Here is a 16588-nt window from a genome sequence, read left to right as displayed (position 1 = left end):
TGGCAGAACTGAGAGAAGAGGAACAGTGTTGGCGCATCTCTTGTCTAGACAGATTATTCATTACCTGTTTCATATACTTAGTGCTGTCCTTGGAACTTGGCTTACATTATCTGTGATAATCTATGATAATGCAAGCAAGGAAGTGCTTAAGAATATACTTCTGATGTTAAACATAAACGGCAACAGGAATACAATAGGAAAATGCTGTGGGAAAATCTTCACAGATGAGTGTTTTGGTAACTCTTTGCCATGCTAATAGAAAATCATGAACATCTTGGAAAAAAGCAGCAGTAAAATTTTGAATTTACTAGAAGAGAATCATTAGTTAAGACTTAATTAAGAAACCACTAGACATTGTGATATTCTGTTTTACTGAATAAATTATTCTGTGAGGAATTTAATTTAATTCATTGTTTACTCATCTCTGGAAGAGCTGTGGTGTTCTGTGTTTATTTTTTCATAGAATTTGCTACTAGAAGTTTAAACTAGAACATAGATGTGTATATCATCTGCATACTATGTAAACAAGCATACATATTTTATATACATGCTTCCTGTAACATCTGCTTTCATTTCAGCAGCTTTCACAGGAATTGCTTTCAATTTTTGCTGGAGTGTCTTTAGGACAAATATCTTCCTTAACCCTATCTGTATTGTTTTGGAAAGCATACTTTTGTAGTCCAGAACCATGTATAGCCACAGTATGGATGCAAGGGCCTGGCATTTACCATCCTTTCACAAAGTTGTGTTCCTTTTGTTTGGGGCTTCCCATCCTCTCCTTAGAGTGGAAGCCTTATGTGTGTGTGTGTGCGTGTGTGTGTATATATATGTGTGTGTGGGTATGTATGTATGTATGTATACAGAGCTGTATAACAGTTCATCTATTCATGGAGGAGTGAGGATTTGGGAATGAGCAACTGGAAGGCATAGAAGAAAAAATGCTGCAACTGTCACTGTTTGATTTATGTGGCTACAGATGGGACCAAGGAGGGAAGGGATGAGGCACAACAAATGGCTTTGAGCATGTATATTTGATTGGCTTATGGAGTGTGACTTACTGGTTCTTTTCTCTGTTACTCTATGGTGCTTCTAGCCAGGGTCGGGAATAGATTTATTTTATGTACCAATATAGATAGATCAATTCTGGAAACACAGATTTCCTAGCCAGTGTTTTTGGAAAAGAGAGTGGAAGGAAAGAAGCTTGCATACAATTTCTTCCAAGAACTGGCCATTGCTGCAGATCTCAACCACTCTTTTCATGGGGAAGGTGGCATTTTCTTGATTCTTATATCTCCTCCGATGAAAAACTAAGAAATCCCAAATTCTAAGACATAAACTATTTCACTCTTCCCCATAAAAGCCTGAAAAAAAAAAAAATCTAGTGCAAAACAGACAAAGGCTCCCTAGGAAATGGCACAGATTTCTCTCCTGGAGGAAACAAAAAATGATGATTGTTAGTTGCATTATTATAGACACTGCTGGGAAGCAGTTTGATGCTACAGAAGTGAGCCTGTTTCACAGTGAAAATATGCTATTTCACCTCCCTGATTTTTTATAGGGATAGGTCTGGGGTTACTCTGGTTTTTGGATGTTGAGGGCCAGTTTGGGGCACAACATGCATCAGTGAGCAGATGAGATGACAGCACTGGGTCAGAAAAAATAAGACAGACATGACTTTTTCAGCTAAGATCAATTTGTTTTAACATTGCTGATGCAACCAGTATGGTCATTGCATTACATTAATCAATACAAATATATTGTAAGACAAGAAGAAATGCATCCTGATCAGCAAGGTGTAAATGATAAGAGCATTAAGACTGGAGAGGTTGTTACATGATACTGTTGATGGACAGATGGGGCTGTGACAGTTTCTTGCTTGCAAGCAGTTCCTGACTATTCCCATAACATCACTAAAATGAGCTTTCATTCACAATTTCTCTTTTCACACCACACTTTAACATCACAGTTATTCTGTTTATCCAGAAATCAATCTTTTGTTGACCTGCATAACTGACAACAATTAAGGAAACATATGTCTTAAAAATCCCTAGGGCAAGTAATTGATTTTATTCAACTACTTGTTCAACAATATTGTTCAGAATAACATGCTGTCTTCTAAGGCTAGTTATATGAGTTTTAGTGCTGGTGAAAGTTGATAAGCAAATTGTTCAGATCTAAAGTCCTCAGCTTTGTGAAGAATTTGCATAGTCCTATGCAAAATAACCTTGGAGGTTTTCTGCTGTACTGGCTCTTCTCCAGTTTCCATGGCACATTTTATATGGAAATGTGTCAGGACTGACTGGATTGTAGTGTGATTGATACCTGATTCTGATGTCAGCCTTCTTGTTGTCCTACATAGAATGTGTCTCTCAGAAGCTTACTTTTTTTTTTTTTTTTTTTTTTTTTTTTTTGGGTAGGCTGTTTGTTTGTTTTAAATTTTGGAGCTTTCAACTTCAGCTGGGAAATTTGGGCTCTTCAGAATCTCATACATTCAGAACAGAGAGGTGATAGAAGCATGAAGGATTTGAAACAGCCACTAACTGGTCATTTGATTCATCACCTGAACAATTTAGGGAGTGAGAAAACAACACGATGGTGGGAGAAGGAAAGAACAGCATGAATGGTACATTCCTCTGTTATATGTGAAATTGGGAATTCTGTGCATATCCACAGTCTGACACCACTTTGATCTTTTGGGATTACAGCAGCAGTTGGCTGTGTAGTGAAACTAGTTCTATAAACAGTACAGCAAGGCTTTGGGTGCAGTTAGATGGTCCAAGATAGTCCATGCCCTGAACACTGAGCAGCGTGCTGAGGCAATAGCAGACAGTATAGCCCATAAACGATCCCGTGTAAGGTGTTTTCCAGTGCTATTCTTCACAAGTGAGGAGAGATTTCTTCTTGTAGAAACCCTGCAAACGGGCCCTCTGTTGTAATTAAGAAGTTGCTGGTACATCCAACTGGAAGTATCTGTCAGTGGTGTTATTTTGTCATTGCAGACTGGGGGCTGCTGTCTGTGACCTGGAACTGACATAATTGTCGGGATGAAGGAGCGATGGCTTTGCTAGTGCTGTATGCGCCCCCCAGTGGGAATTTCTCTCATTTTCCTTTGGTGACACACCATAGGATTTATTTTGTTTGCTGCTGAGAATGGTCGGTGTGTCACAGGGACACGGTGAGAAAAGCTGAACTGGAAATTGCAATGCAGAAATGGGACTGAGGAAAGAAGTAAAAACAGATATAATTTCAATTTTTGTATTTTCTCCATATCTACAAATATCTATGTATATTCTTTCTTGTAACAGTCTTCTCTTTAGAAAAGTCAGCTTTCTCAGCTTATACTGAAATGCCCGCAGATGATGTAGAATTAGCTGATTGTTACTGACAGCATCTCTGGAAAGCCTCCTGGCAGCACAGAGAATACTAAGGCACAAGGAAGAGTTTGGAGGGATACATTTGGAATGGTCCTGTTGCCGTCCTGCTGCTAACCCAGTCAGCTAGCCATGTCTTACTCATTCTGGATCAGTTTGTAGTCTGCTGAAACTCAGACTTTGGTCTTGCAGACTGAAAGACAACCTATAAGTAACTTTAACAGACCCCTCCTCCTGCAGTGCCTTGGTCTTCCCAAATGATCCTGGAGCATAGCTGTGGGTAGAGTACTGTGTAATGAATACTGCTCAGTAAAGAAGGCTAGTGGTTTATTGCTAAGTATCACTTTAGACCTCAAAATCCAGGTTCAAAAAGTGGCAATATGTTCCTAGTAAGTATTTTGTGATTTATTAAACTTTGCCTGCTTTGTAGTACTAAAAAAACATATGCTGGAGTATTAGATTTCCAATGGTTCCATAAAGCTTTTATACACAGTTGTTAGATTCAGGAAATCAAAATTCTAGAATCTCAGTCTCAGACTCTACTTCTGTGATGCAGTTGGTGTTTTTTGGTTTTGTTTCCTTCCTTTCCTTTTGAGGATTTTTGGCCAAGTAATACAAAATTTATTGGCTGTAATAAAAGGTTCAGGATGCAAAGTCATATTAAAGTAGTAATGTCCTAGTAAAGCCTGTATATCTTTGACTGCCATTTTGCCCCTCCTCTCTTCACCTTAGTAAAAGGTAATCTTATTCCAGCCTTTCTCTCCTGTTTAGGAGAACAATATATCTGTTATCTGAAGGCATATTTGTAAAATAGCCTGTCATGCTGAATGGTGTTGTGATACGTTTGTGTAATGAGAGATTTCATATCAAAGCATAAATGTAAGGAGGTTGAAGAGGTGTTGCCTTGGCAACCCCTGAATCTTGTGGCCTTTGTAGTATAAAAAAAACCCAAAAAACCCAAACTAATCAAGGAACAGATTCAGCAGTATTTATGTATTCAAAATACCTATTGATTATGGTACAATATTTGAATGGGAAGGGAAAACAAGACCTCCAGTTGGTAATATTAACAAAGTTTGAACTCTGCATTTTGGAAGAACAAGAGAAAAACTTTATAAGTTATAACCATGGTGAAATCAGGTTCATGCATAAGAAAGGTCCTAAATATGTCACTGCAAATGTATTTCTACTTGGGATTTGTGTGCAAAATGTTATTTGATTTGCTGGTATCCCTGTGTACCACTCTGAGTTTTTCTTACACTTGAACAAGGAAACAATTAAAAAATACTTTAATGTGTGTGTTTGAAGAGTAATGACAGAGACAGAGTTCTGTGAACTTTCCTTACATAAGTAACTTTTATGGTAGCAAGTAGCCTACTGCCTCTAGCATCTAGCTCAGTTTGACACCAGTTTTGGTGGAGGGCCACAAAAAATGACAAGAAAAAATGGTATGATTTGCACAGAAATATATAGGAGTTAGATTGGCCAAATCATTGGCTTCCAGGACAAGCTTAGTGAGGAAGGAAAGGCTGTGGGTGTTGTCCATTTAGACTTCACTAGTGCCATCCCTTTAGGTCTTTGCTTTCTCTTAAACTACCCTTCAAATCTATTGTGGACTTCAAGAAACAAAAATCCACAGGTGGAAGAGATTGCTTTGGCAATCTTTCTTTTAGACAGAGGATTGGTGGATTGTCATTTCAGCATATCAGATGGGACCTCTGAAGGGGTTCTTTGAAGAAATTTGATTTGTCAGGGGAATCAAGGTCAGCAGAATGTGATGCTTAGAAGTTTAATAATAAAATAAGCATTAGTTTTTTTAAAGTAGCAACATCTCTTATTTTGCATCTGATACTGCATAATATACTGCAGCAGATGAATAAATTTTTTTGTAGTTTGGTTGCATATAAATGACTGTTACTGTTAAGAAGAAAGGTCTAGGCTTTGATAAATGAGACGAAACAGTACAGTATAATATAATAGCAGAGAAAAATTATAGCAGTGTTTCAGTACCTCGTTAATGAGGGATTTGCACACTTTCCCTTTTAATATGTGTCTTTTTCTGCAGTTTTATATAACTCATCAGTACAAAAGTGACTGTAGCTGTTAATTAAACAAGGTATTTAACATTACTTTGTTTTAAATATGTCCTCCATAGAATTGGATTATTAGAATACAAAAATAACATGCTTTTTAAAAAAATTGTTAATTCAAAGCAAAATATTTTGGTTTCTGACTGTATATCTGCTTATAACTGGAATTTATGTTTCTGTTCTCTTTTGTATTTATTCTTGCATGATTACTGAAGTAGTAGTGTTAGTCCAAGGGCCTGAATTGGCTGGTGAAGTCTTCATCAGGAGAAGTAGGGTCAATGCGCTTGACAGTGCCCATTTCACCTTAGGACTCCACTCAGGTGTTAGGGGAATTTCAGTTCGTATTTTACATTGTTGAAGTTGTACACCTGCCTATCTTTCAGCCACATATAATGGTGTGTGAGAGTGACCTGATCTCACACTTGCTCTTTCGTGGGATGTCTGGCATATCAAGTGTGTGTATGGGACTAGAACATTTGTATGACTGTATTGTGACTACAGTAGATGTAATAAGACAAGGCAAGGGTGTGAACTGCTTCCAGTCCAAGCTTTCTATTACAGTCCTAAGTAATACTGTAGTAATTAATCATATGACAGTCATAGATATTTCTGTTCTAGCTATCTACTTTGCTCCTTATTCCAGACTGACATTTCAGGGCTGTGTAGCATCAGTTGGGCTCCAGTTACAGGCAGTCCCATTCATGCAGAGATCTTTACATATGTTAGGCCAGTGGCACCTGTCTCAATTGATGCAAATAGACAACAATCAACATCACTAAATAATACATCTGGCAGCAGAACAACTCTATTTTAAAAGCATTGCTGCACAGCTGCTAAAACTACACCTTAATTCTTGGAAGAAAAAAAAAAAGAAGAAAACCCAGTGATTTTGATGCTGAATGGTGGTTTACTAGATGAGAGTGCAGGGCATCTTTTGTCAGGGACTTAACATTGAGCTGTGCATGCTCAAGGCACACTGGGGACTGAGGTCTATTGATCCCTGGTGCTCAGCCTACTGAAACGATCAAAGCTGGTGGGAGGGAGTCTGCTGCAGCTCCATATGTTGCATTCAAGCTGAACAAGGATTTCATCTTCCCCAAGCCACCTGCAGAGCAAGATTGCTCAGATCTCCAGAGATGAAGTAGGTTTCACACTAGTCGTTTCTTGCTTGAAATCCTTTTAACGATAATGGAGAGTCTGGTAATTTCTCCATGTGGTAATACACATAATGGCATGAAATGAAGCTGGGGGCAATAGACAAAGTGGAGAGAAATCATAAGAGACCCACAGATTCAAAGTAAAGGACCAAACCTTCCAGGGACATGACTGCAAGGTGTGTTTCCATCACAATATGTAATGCTCTGTGATGATACCTTAGTTGGCTCAGGTACTAGGAGCCATATGGCCACAGGGTAAACATGGTACTTAATTCAGGTTAAAAAAGGAACAGTTGGTATGACTGTTCTTTCAGGACCAAAGCAAATCACCTATGGCAGTGGGTATATGTTTTGTGTAGGCGTGCTCCTTTCTCACAGGGAAGGCATGGGTTCTACTTGTCCAATATATTACAATTTTTCCATGCTGCCTCCTTAGACCTGAAGGCCACTCTAGCTTTCAGTTTAGACATTGAAAAGAACCTGTTTTCCAATATTTGCATTGTTAAAAGCTTCACATATAATGAATCTTTCTGTTTGTATACAGGAAGCTTCTAAAAGGTCTTATTTTGTGACTGATAGGTTGACAGAGGTGATGGGCATTCAGTGGAACTGCATTCTCCGCTTTATCGCACAGACTCAATTTACTAAAGGGCACTTAAGCACTGCGTAAGAGCTCCTTGTTATTTCTGTGTGAACAAAGACAGTACTTTTTAATTTGTACGACTTTCAAATAGATGCAACCTGTTACCCAGAGCAGCAGATGCTTTGCAGTCATTGTTAAGCGTCTCTTAAACTGTGGAAAGACCAAGAGGGTAAAACAACCCCATTTCTTTTCCAGAAAGGTGAATATTTGGGGGCACTACGTGGAAGTGGTGCAATTAATAGAAATTAAGTAGCCAGTTGGCAACAGAAAATGGTTTTCTCTGTGTTTGGGCACAATTGAAAAAGCTAATATGAAATTTATGTAAATTATGACATTTTTAAAAATCAAATATTAAACTATTTTCTGAGTATAGAAAACAAAAGGGAATTTGTAATGAATGCAAGGGTTTATCGTGTCTCTTTGTTTGTTTGTTTGCACTAAGAGCACTTTAATCTCATCCTTGTTTGTACCTTTCATCATTTCCCAATAGCATAACAAAAATAAGTACTTCTTACTTGGAGTCATGTTACTCCACAGAACAGTATTGCATTTTTGTTCATTGCTGCTATAGAAATGAAAAAAACCCCATATTTTGTAATGCAACACTGTGAAACTCTTTAGAACTGTCCATGTGCAGTGTTTCAATGTAAATGCATGTGTATTCCTATGCATACATATGTATATGGGTGTGTATTTACCCCTTGGGATCATATAAAGGAAAATTATTATTGAAAGGGAGAGGATGGAATAACATATAGTATTACTCAAATAACATCATTGTAAAAAACAAAAACAAAAACAAAAACAAAAACTTGTAAAAGGAATCACAGAACAGTTGATGTTTGAAGGGAGCATTGCAGGTCTTTGAGCTCCTGACACCTAGAGTCAGTTGTCCAGGACAATGTCCAGGTGACTTTTTAATATCTCCAAGGATGAGACACTCCATAACCTCCCTGGGCAGGTGTTTCATCACCCTGACAATCAAAAAGTACATTCAGATTCCTGACTACATAGCACTTGTTTGCCCAATCAGCATGTATTTTCCTCTGCTTAAATGGGACTAATTACACTTTGCTTCATTATGGAATTAGAACATATTAGTTAATATTTTAAATGGCCTTTTGAACCTCTCTGTGAAGAGAGCTGCTTTGAACAAGAAAGGAGAGTTTGAAGACACTCAACACTCAACACTTCAACAGAGTTTGAAGACACTCAACACTGGCCTTATGGACTTTGTTCTCCTAAAGCAACACTGTGCTCCTGAATATCTGTGCACCCCTTCGTTTTGCCCTCTCGGTGCCATATGCACATTAATAACCAATGATAGAAGAAAAAAAAATCGAGTTACAGGTTGAACTCCAAACTACTGCTTTTTTGAAAGTATCATAGATCATGTTTAATAGCCTGTGGATCAAAATGAAACCCAGTATATATCACAGTGGAACTCAGTAATTGAAGCATTCTGGAAATGTCTAAGTACTGGAGTGCTGAGATCCCTAGAAGCTTCATTCTGTGCTGTTTTTACCTGAAGAAAGCCCTATAATCTATTTTTTTTATAACAAATTGTAATCATATTTTAATGCACTGACTTTAATGATTTTATCTGACGTTCAGGGGAACAATAAACTCCCTTTTCTGCCCCTTCCACCTCCTAATTTTCTGCAAATGAGAAAAACAGTCATTGAGAGACATTAGCATTCCAGAGTATCTTCAGTACACTTGACTCATGGCTATCCCATCTCTGTCTGGGGTGTCTGCAGAATGGTCCCTCAGGAGCACTGAACATGTTCTCTGGGTCTGTGAAGCTGATCTATCTATCTGCCAGCTCTGAATTTACTCTTTTCATATGAGAAGCCTCAGGGGCTCTCTGAAGGATCCTAACTGGTCTCCTGGTGATGGGAAAGCAATAATTTGCAAGCCTGAAGCTGCACAGGTGGTCCTGTGTGGGTATGGGGAGGATGTATAGTTTTGTCTCAGAAAAATAGCAGTAACAGAAGGGTTTTGTGGATTTGCTGTTCTGTGGCTTGCACAAGGGATAGATTCTTTTCCTATTTAAATGTGGTAGAAGGAAGGTTGACTTTTCCAGCACCCTGTCAGAGAAAAAACTTGGAATGAAACTGTAGGAATCCTGGAAAGACTGAGACCCTTGAACCTTTCTTGACTGGACTGGTGTGCCAGGGCTGCATTGTGTGACTGGGCCAGAACTGGGCTGGTGCAGGCTGTGCTGGCTGATCTGGAGCCCTCGGGGCTGGGGCAGCTGTGCAGCCCAGGTCAGTCCCCTCTCATGGAGTTTAATGGTGCTCCTCGAAGACCATCAGGTTTTCACTGCATTGTTTCACCTTGTGCCTGTAAGCTGTTCCTAGAGCTGCCTTCCTGCACCTGCACAAGCTGTGTCTCCCTGGCCCTGGGAGGACTTTGGTATGCCATTCAGAGGATCTGTTTTACAGTGGGAGTTTGAACTGAATGGGGTTGATGACTGAGGTGATTTTTACGTGAGCATTTTAGGGTGCACTAGGGACTGGTAAGGGAACTGCCCACCAGAGCCACTGGCTTGATACATGATGGCTATATATATTCCTTTATGATGGTTATATATACTCATTAACTTCACTAGTAATTGGTATTTCAATGCTGAAGGGTATGTGTAGGATAACAGTAACATCTACCCCTCCCCCTGCTCCTATGCATAGGATAAATCTCACTGAGAGTGAAAGCAAAGAGCATGGCCAAGCAAAAATCATTCTTACCAGTTGTTTAATTGTTAATGCATGATTTGTCTGGCTTTTGCACTAATTAAACTGCACTGTGGAATGGAAGGCACCATTTTTTGGTGCCTTTCCCTCTGCAAGGGTGTGGAAACAGGACCTTCTCTGAGTGCTTTAGATAGAAAAGGTACTTGAATATCAGAAGTTGCAGGTGGGTGAATGAACAGTGAATAGTAGTGTGGTCTATTGGTGGTGTTTTTTTAAATGAACCTTTTCTACACTACTCAATAAAGTTCTTTCTGGTGGTATTGGTGGGGGTACCAGCCCTGCCAGCTGGTACCTGCTGTGGTTTCCAAATGAAACAAGTGTCTTCCAGCATTCTGTTGGTTTGATATGTTTAATAAATAGCAGCAGTGCAGTAATAGTGATCATGAGATAAATAGTATAGATATTTTTTTGGGTCATTTTCTTGTGAGTTGGACAGAAGGAAAATAAAGTCTTTGAGTTTCACCCTTAATTAATAGGCTGCTACAACATGAGTTACTATGTGTTTGATGGAAAAATAAGATATTTTTTCCACTTTATCAGCCAGGAAAGAGCAGTTGCTGAACAGAATAAGTTTTTCTTTTGCCTCACAGTAAAGGTAAACTTCCACTGTAGTCTGAAACATGGGTGACAATTTCATCACTGGCTTAGCCTATCTGGGGAAATATTTCACTCTATTTGTTATATCAGACGTAAGTGTGACTCCCGTAACAACGGAGTTTCAAAGGATGTGGGCAATTGGGCAAATGCAGCATCTCTAAAAAATAATTGCAATCATAACTCATAGTTCACAAATATTCAATCAAAGAACTGTTTAGAGGTTGTTTTAGGGTACTGTCATTGTCTACTTGGCCAGCTCTGTATTTTGGGGACTCTTCTCTGGGTAGACCAGTGACTTTTGTATAAGCACATCTTGTAGAAAGGCATCTATTCTTGACTGGAAAACATCAAGGAATGGTAAAACTAGCGCATTCTTTGGTACCTCCTTTCAATAGCTAATTAGCCTTCCTGTACAGAATGATGGTGAAAAAATGCTTATCCACACTAAAATAGCCTTGGATAATGTGTTTTTCCCTTTTTCTCATAAGTTATCATCTAGTCACCTCTCATTCTTCTATTTATAAACTAAATAGATTAATATCTTTAGATCTTCATTAGACATTGAATTATTACTGTGGCTGTCATCATCATCCTTCCCATTTTTCATTATTGTAAAAAACCCTAACGAACATTTGAACTATGTATTGTTGCCAGCACCTGTGTTTACTAGCACCTCTGTTTCCACTACTATATATGGAAATAAAATTTTTCTCCCTAATGCCTGTGCACTTGTTTATAAAATTGTGGATCATATTACATTTTTTCTTCTACTGTATTTCTTTGGGAGGCTCTGTAAAAAAAAAAAAAAAAAAAAAAATATATATATATATATATTTATATGGGTGAATAATGCTGAAATGAAAAATTTTCTTGTGTGCATGTATTGCTACTTTGAGAACAACCTACATTGTCAAGACATCTTGAGTGGTTTGGGTTATTTTTCCCATTGGCCTATGGAAAACAAACTGACATCCCAGATAAACCAGTGGTCCTATGATCTTGTGAATCTTTGTTTAAGAGCAGTCTTGACTGTTTTAAAGCACTCACATAAATGACCTAATTACAAAACTTTGTAGTCTGCCTCTTGACAGAACTTTTAAAAGCTGATTTTGACTTGGGTGTAGAGTGAAAAAAAATGCAGAGAAGTCAGTGTCTTACCAGGAAGGATTTTTGGCTTCTGATGTGTGACCTGGAAGCTCATATGAGTTTTATTTTCTTGTTGACTGCTACAGTCTTTTCAGAGTCACTGTTTTTAGGGTTGTCATCCATTTTGAGCTGTCTCTGGTTTTTTTTATTTGCATGCATAACTTACCTTTTGAGTGAGTTTGAGCAGTCCAGGTCTGTGCAACGACTTGTTTTCCTCCTTTTTCTCCCTTTGTGAGTCTCTCACTTGCAAATGGTATCAGCTGTCATTTATTGACTTTCAGAAAACCAACAGTGAGGATCAGCATCAAGGTTAATCCTGGTCTCTGTGGAGCCTCACTAGCAGCAATGTTTGATTGACATTTTGTTTTTCCTGTGTGGGGAGATATGCTAGTTATTCAAATTTTGCTTGGTTTGACTGCATTCCTATTGTGTGGTCCTAATTTTTTTGTGCTGTTCCTGCGTGAATTGGTCCTGCTATTTTTCATTTAAATGGCTTGTGTAAGGCTTTCCTATTAATGCTCTAAGTGCAAATAAATCATCAAGAAAACTTGGAATATCAGCAAAATAATGAAGGTGGGCTGACCCAAAAAATGATGCTTGGCAAAGATATAAATATAACTGAACACAAAAGACTACATTTTGAATCTGTTTCTATAAATTTTAGAATTTCAATGTATTCTTACCCTTTAACTTATTATAAATTACATCCAGCGTGAACCTTTCTTTTTTAACTTCAGGTTCACCTTGACTTAAGCAACCTTATTTCACTAGGTCTATCTCCTTACCACTTCTAATACAAGTGCTTGTTTACTGAAATTGCCACCCTATCCTCAAAAATCATCCACAGTTTCAGTGAGCTGTTTTTAATCTTAGCCATCCAGGCCTATAGACCTAAAAAATTCTCTTCAGTAAATCTTTAACATCCTGATGGCTGCTGATGGCTTGGAAAACCCATCAGATTTGTGGTAGGAATCCCTCCCAGCAGAAAAAGAAAGCTTATTGAACATTTCTGCCTTGCCTGTATTTTTAATGATTTAACCATGCATAGGGCTTCAGTCATCCCTAATGTACATACTAAACTGCTTCTTCTTTCTTTAGTTCTGTCAGTCAAGGTTTTATTTTCCTTCTGATGAATTTTCTTCATGTCACATTTGTCTTGATTGCTATCTGATCAGCTTCCCTCTTTCAACTTGTTAAATATTGCTTTGCTATCTTCCCTTTGCCAATAAATCGGGATGGGCTTTTAGATAAAGCTGTCTTCTTTCTTGATTGAAGGATTGCAGCTTTTGGTCATCTAATCTCTCCTTAAAGAGCTTTAAGCCTTCATCTATCTTTTCCACCTGAAGTTTTTTGGAAATTAAGTCTTTTAAAACAGTCTTTGTGATTGTGACCATCATTTTCCTTAGGCTTCACTGAGTATAGTGAAGTTGTGATGAGTTCACAGGGGGAAGTGCTGATTTATAGACCAGTGAGTAATTTCTTTGGGCCACAATATGGTTGGAAATGAAGATGTATCATACTGGGTCTGCTGGTGAGTTGGGACAGGGTGTGCAAAACTGATTGTTGTATGAATTAGAGCCTGTGGATGTGACGGGTCAGTGTGTGGTAATGGGATGTGGTGACTGCTGGGGAGGAAGTTAAGACAAGGCCAGTGCTGGGTATCCATGTGGAATGGATACCTCAGTGAATGATGCCTCAGTTTGATTAATATAATGTAGATTTCTACAGCTATCCCATCCCTGGAAAGATTCAGGGTCAGGCTTGATGTAGCTGAAAGTTGCCCAGCTCGCTGCAGGGTTGTTGGACCAGATGACCTTGAAAGGTCAACGCAAACTATTCTGTGTAGCGTTTGTGCTTCTGAATCAGGTTGTTTTTCACAATCAACAGTAGCTATGAGGTGGTTGTGTTGACTGCACTGCTGAAGCTGCCAAGGTGCTCCGCTGGAAGTGGTTAGGGATGGTGGTTAGGACCTGGCTGGAGGACCTGCCCTGGATGCCCCGTTCTGGATCCCAAGAATGGGAATTCTGCTGTGTCCGTAGCTGTGTCAGGGCTCAGGGCTCGGGTCCAGCCGGCTGAAGAGCTGCACGTGCAGTTGGGGGTCACCTCTGGAGCGCGGCTTTTCCAGGAGGATTTCCAGCCGCAGGCAGTAGTAGAGCCAGGTGACCATCGGGGGGCACCAGAACGACAGCAATGCCTTGGAGCTGCTCATTAGCGCTCAGCCTGTTAATGTCTCTTTGCTGCAGTCACGGAAAAAATACCCTGGGTTTGAGCGCGGCAAGGAATTTCTTCCACTTCTTAAATCAACATAATTTCCTCCGTAATACTGCAAGCTCTATTTTGAATATTTTGAAGGCATGAGCTATTAAAGAATAAACTAGCAAGCATTTCCAGGCAGCAGTAGCTTTTCCTTTATTTTCTTTTTTTCTTTTTTTTTTCCCCCTTTCAATCCTTTGTTTAAAGTTATATATTCATTTGCAAGGTTTGGACTAAAAAGTTACCTTGAATAAGATGTATTGAATAATTATCATTGAGAGATCAGTGTCTAATAAAATATGAAACTTGTGAGGATTTTACAATTCTTCCTAGGCATTTGAGTGCCTTATATACAGTAATATTTGAGGAGTTAGTATATTATATTTTTATATATAGCTATTACATTTTTATATATAGTTAGTATATATATATATTTAACAGTAGTTGAGTGCTATTTTTTGTTTTGTTTTATGGGATTTTTTGTTTTGTTTTTGCTTTTTCCTTGAGAGTTCAGCTGATGGTCTGAATTTCAGATGTAAAGGGATACCTATAGACATTATTTCTGGCTTGTTGCTGTATGAGGTTATTAGCATGAGTAGATCTTGTATAACAGTGTCTATAGGCTACTGGTAAGTCATAGTGTTGAAGCATCTTTGACTGCTCCTTCACCTGGCCCCATAAGAAAATGGGGGGAAGGAAGCATTTTTTCCCTTAAAAAGAAGGCTCTTCTGCTGTCTACAGGCAAAGTCTTCTTCCCAGTGTCTCCTGAAACTCCTGCTAATCTTTTATGGAAATTCACAATATTAATATTTAAAATTGAAGGTATGAGCCTGTTTTAGTAAAGACATATTTTCTGTTTTGTTTTGGTTTTTTTAAGTAAGTTCCTGAGGGTGAAGAGATTGAGTTTCTGTGGGTGGACCCACAGTATGACTTCTGAAAAGCGAGTTGTTATCCAAGAATTGGCTTTGGTTGGCTAGTATTGTTGAAAAGTGTAGTCCAAGTTGTCCTGAGTCATCTACAGTGGTCAACACCTAAAGCTGCCAGGGGTTTTTATCCCCAGTGGTACTGGTAGTCTTTCTCTGTCTGGTTATCCTACTGATTTACCAGCCTTGATGTCCTCCCCATTGCATGAATAAATGTTGAAGCACAATCAGAACATGAGTCATTTAGTTGGGCTTTAGTTATAACAATGCACACAGTTAATTTTTGTAAGTGAAGAATTTTGCAAATAGTGTTTCTGACTTGACAATAAATCAAAAAACAATGAAATGAATGTAGCATTGAAACATATGGAAGAGGCTTGGTGAAAGGACTCCTTGCTTGAAACCATGTTGCTCCTTCTCACTAAATAAGTTGGACTGAAAAAGACACTATTTCACTATGGACGTCTTGCTTTCTTTATATCCCTAAACCGTCATAATCAAGACTGCTGGAAAACAGTATTTTCATGAAACATCTGACTTTCATCAGGCAGCTAGGGGCATCTGGAAATTCCTGCTTTTTCAAGTTCACTAAGCCTATTTGAGGTCTTCTAGAAATGATGAAAAGAATTGTTAATCCTGCTGCTGCTTAACTTTAAATCTTTCAGTCCTTAAACCTGTGCAGTTCTTTAATTCATGCACTAGATGGTGATCAAAAGCAGCCCAAGTTGTGTTTTCTCTTCCCAAAATCACAGCCGACATTGGAAAATGAAAGCACAAGACTGACAGTTTTTCCTGCCAAGCTTTTAAACTTTTCTCGCTGTCCAGTAATGATAAATTTATTTAATAGAATCATCTTAAAGATTAAGATAGAGCTGCTGCTAAATTCATATATCCTGTTCTAACTGTGATTTTTAAAAATCAGTTGTTGGATAAAAGTGTTGGAGGTGCTTCTCTCTGTCAGATCGTAAAACATTCATCAAATATTCCATAACTTCAGCTGGGGTTAGTGTTGTTTCCACAATACAGGAATTCAAGTATGTTAGTTCTTAAAATAATTGCTATGTACTGAAAGTTAAGTCTCTGAATGTACAGATTGATTACCATTGACTAAGACAAGGTAGTAATGAAAAAGCAGGGGGGCATTACTATGAAAACATGATTACACTTTTTTATAAGATTAAAAACAAACTAAGGAAAAACCATTTCTGTACTGCCCACCCTGAAATTATAAATCCTGCTCTAGTCCTGTACTTTCAGATTACTACTGGCTTCAAGGGAAGATTGCAAGACATATCTTGGATTCTGTAGCTGGAAAAAATGCATTCCACTGAAGAGAATCAGTCAAAAAATATTCTTTTACTGAAAAAGGCAAGGTATAATATTCAGGAATGGAGGCTGATAGGTGGACCTAGACAGATCTGGGACAAGGGGAAATCTAGTACAGTACAGTGCAGAGTGACTGCAGGTAGAAAATATCAATGGTGCAGTGTTTAGATAGCAAGAGGGAAATGTACAAAACACAGAACTGTAAGATGATGATGTACAACACACTGGACTGTACTATAGTTATTATGGGCCAAAAAAATATAGTTCAAATAAACAGCTAAAAGAGGGAGCATGTCACATGAACAGTAAATGTTAATAGCAGGGAAAAG

General features: G+C 38.4%; 1 protein-coding gene across 1 annotated transcript in view; it reads left to right on the top strand.

Moving 5' to 3' along the window:
• GADL1 (glutamate decarboxylase like 1) overlaps nt 1-16588 on the top strand; it is a 70428-nt gene that overhangs the window by 36598 nt on the left and 17242 nt on the right. The window lies entirely within an intron of this gene.

This window comes from Vidua macroura, chromosome 1 (genome assembly GCF_024509145.1).
Source record: "Vidua macroura isolate BioBank_ID:100142 chromosome 1, ASM2450914v1, whole genome shotgun sequence".
NCBI lineage: Eukaryota > Metazoa > Chordata > Aves > Passeriformes > Viduidae > Vidua > Vidua macroura.
Note: the sequence above shows the minus strand (reverse complement) of the source record. Positions and strands in the feature narration are given on the sequence as shown.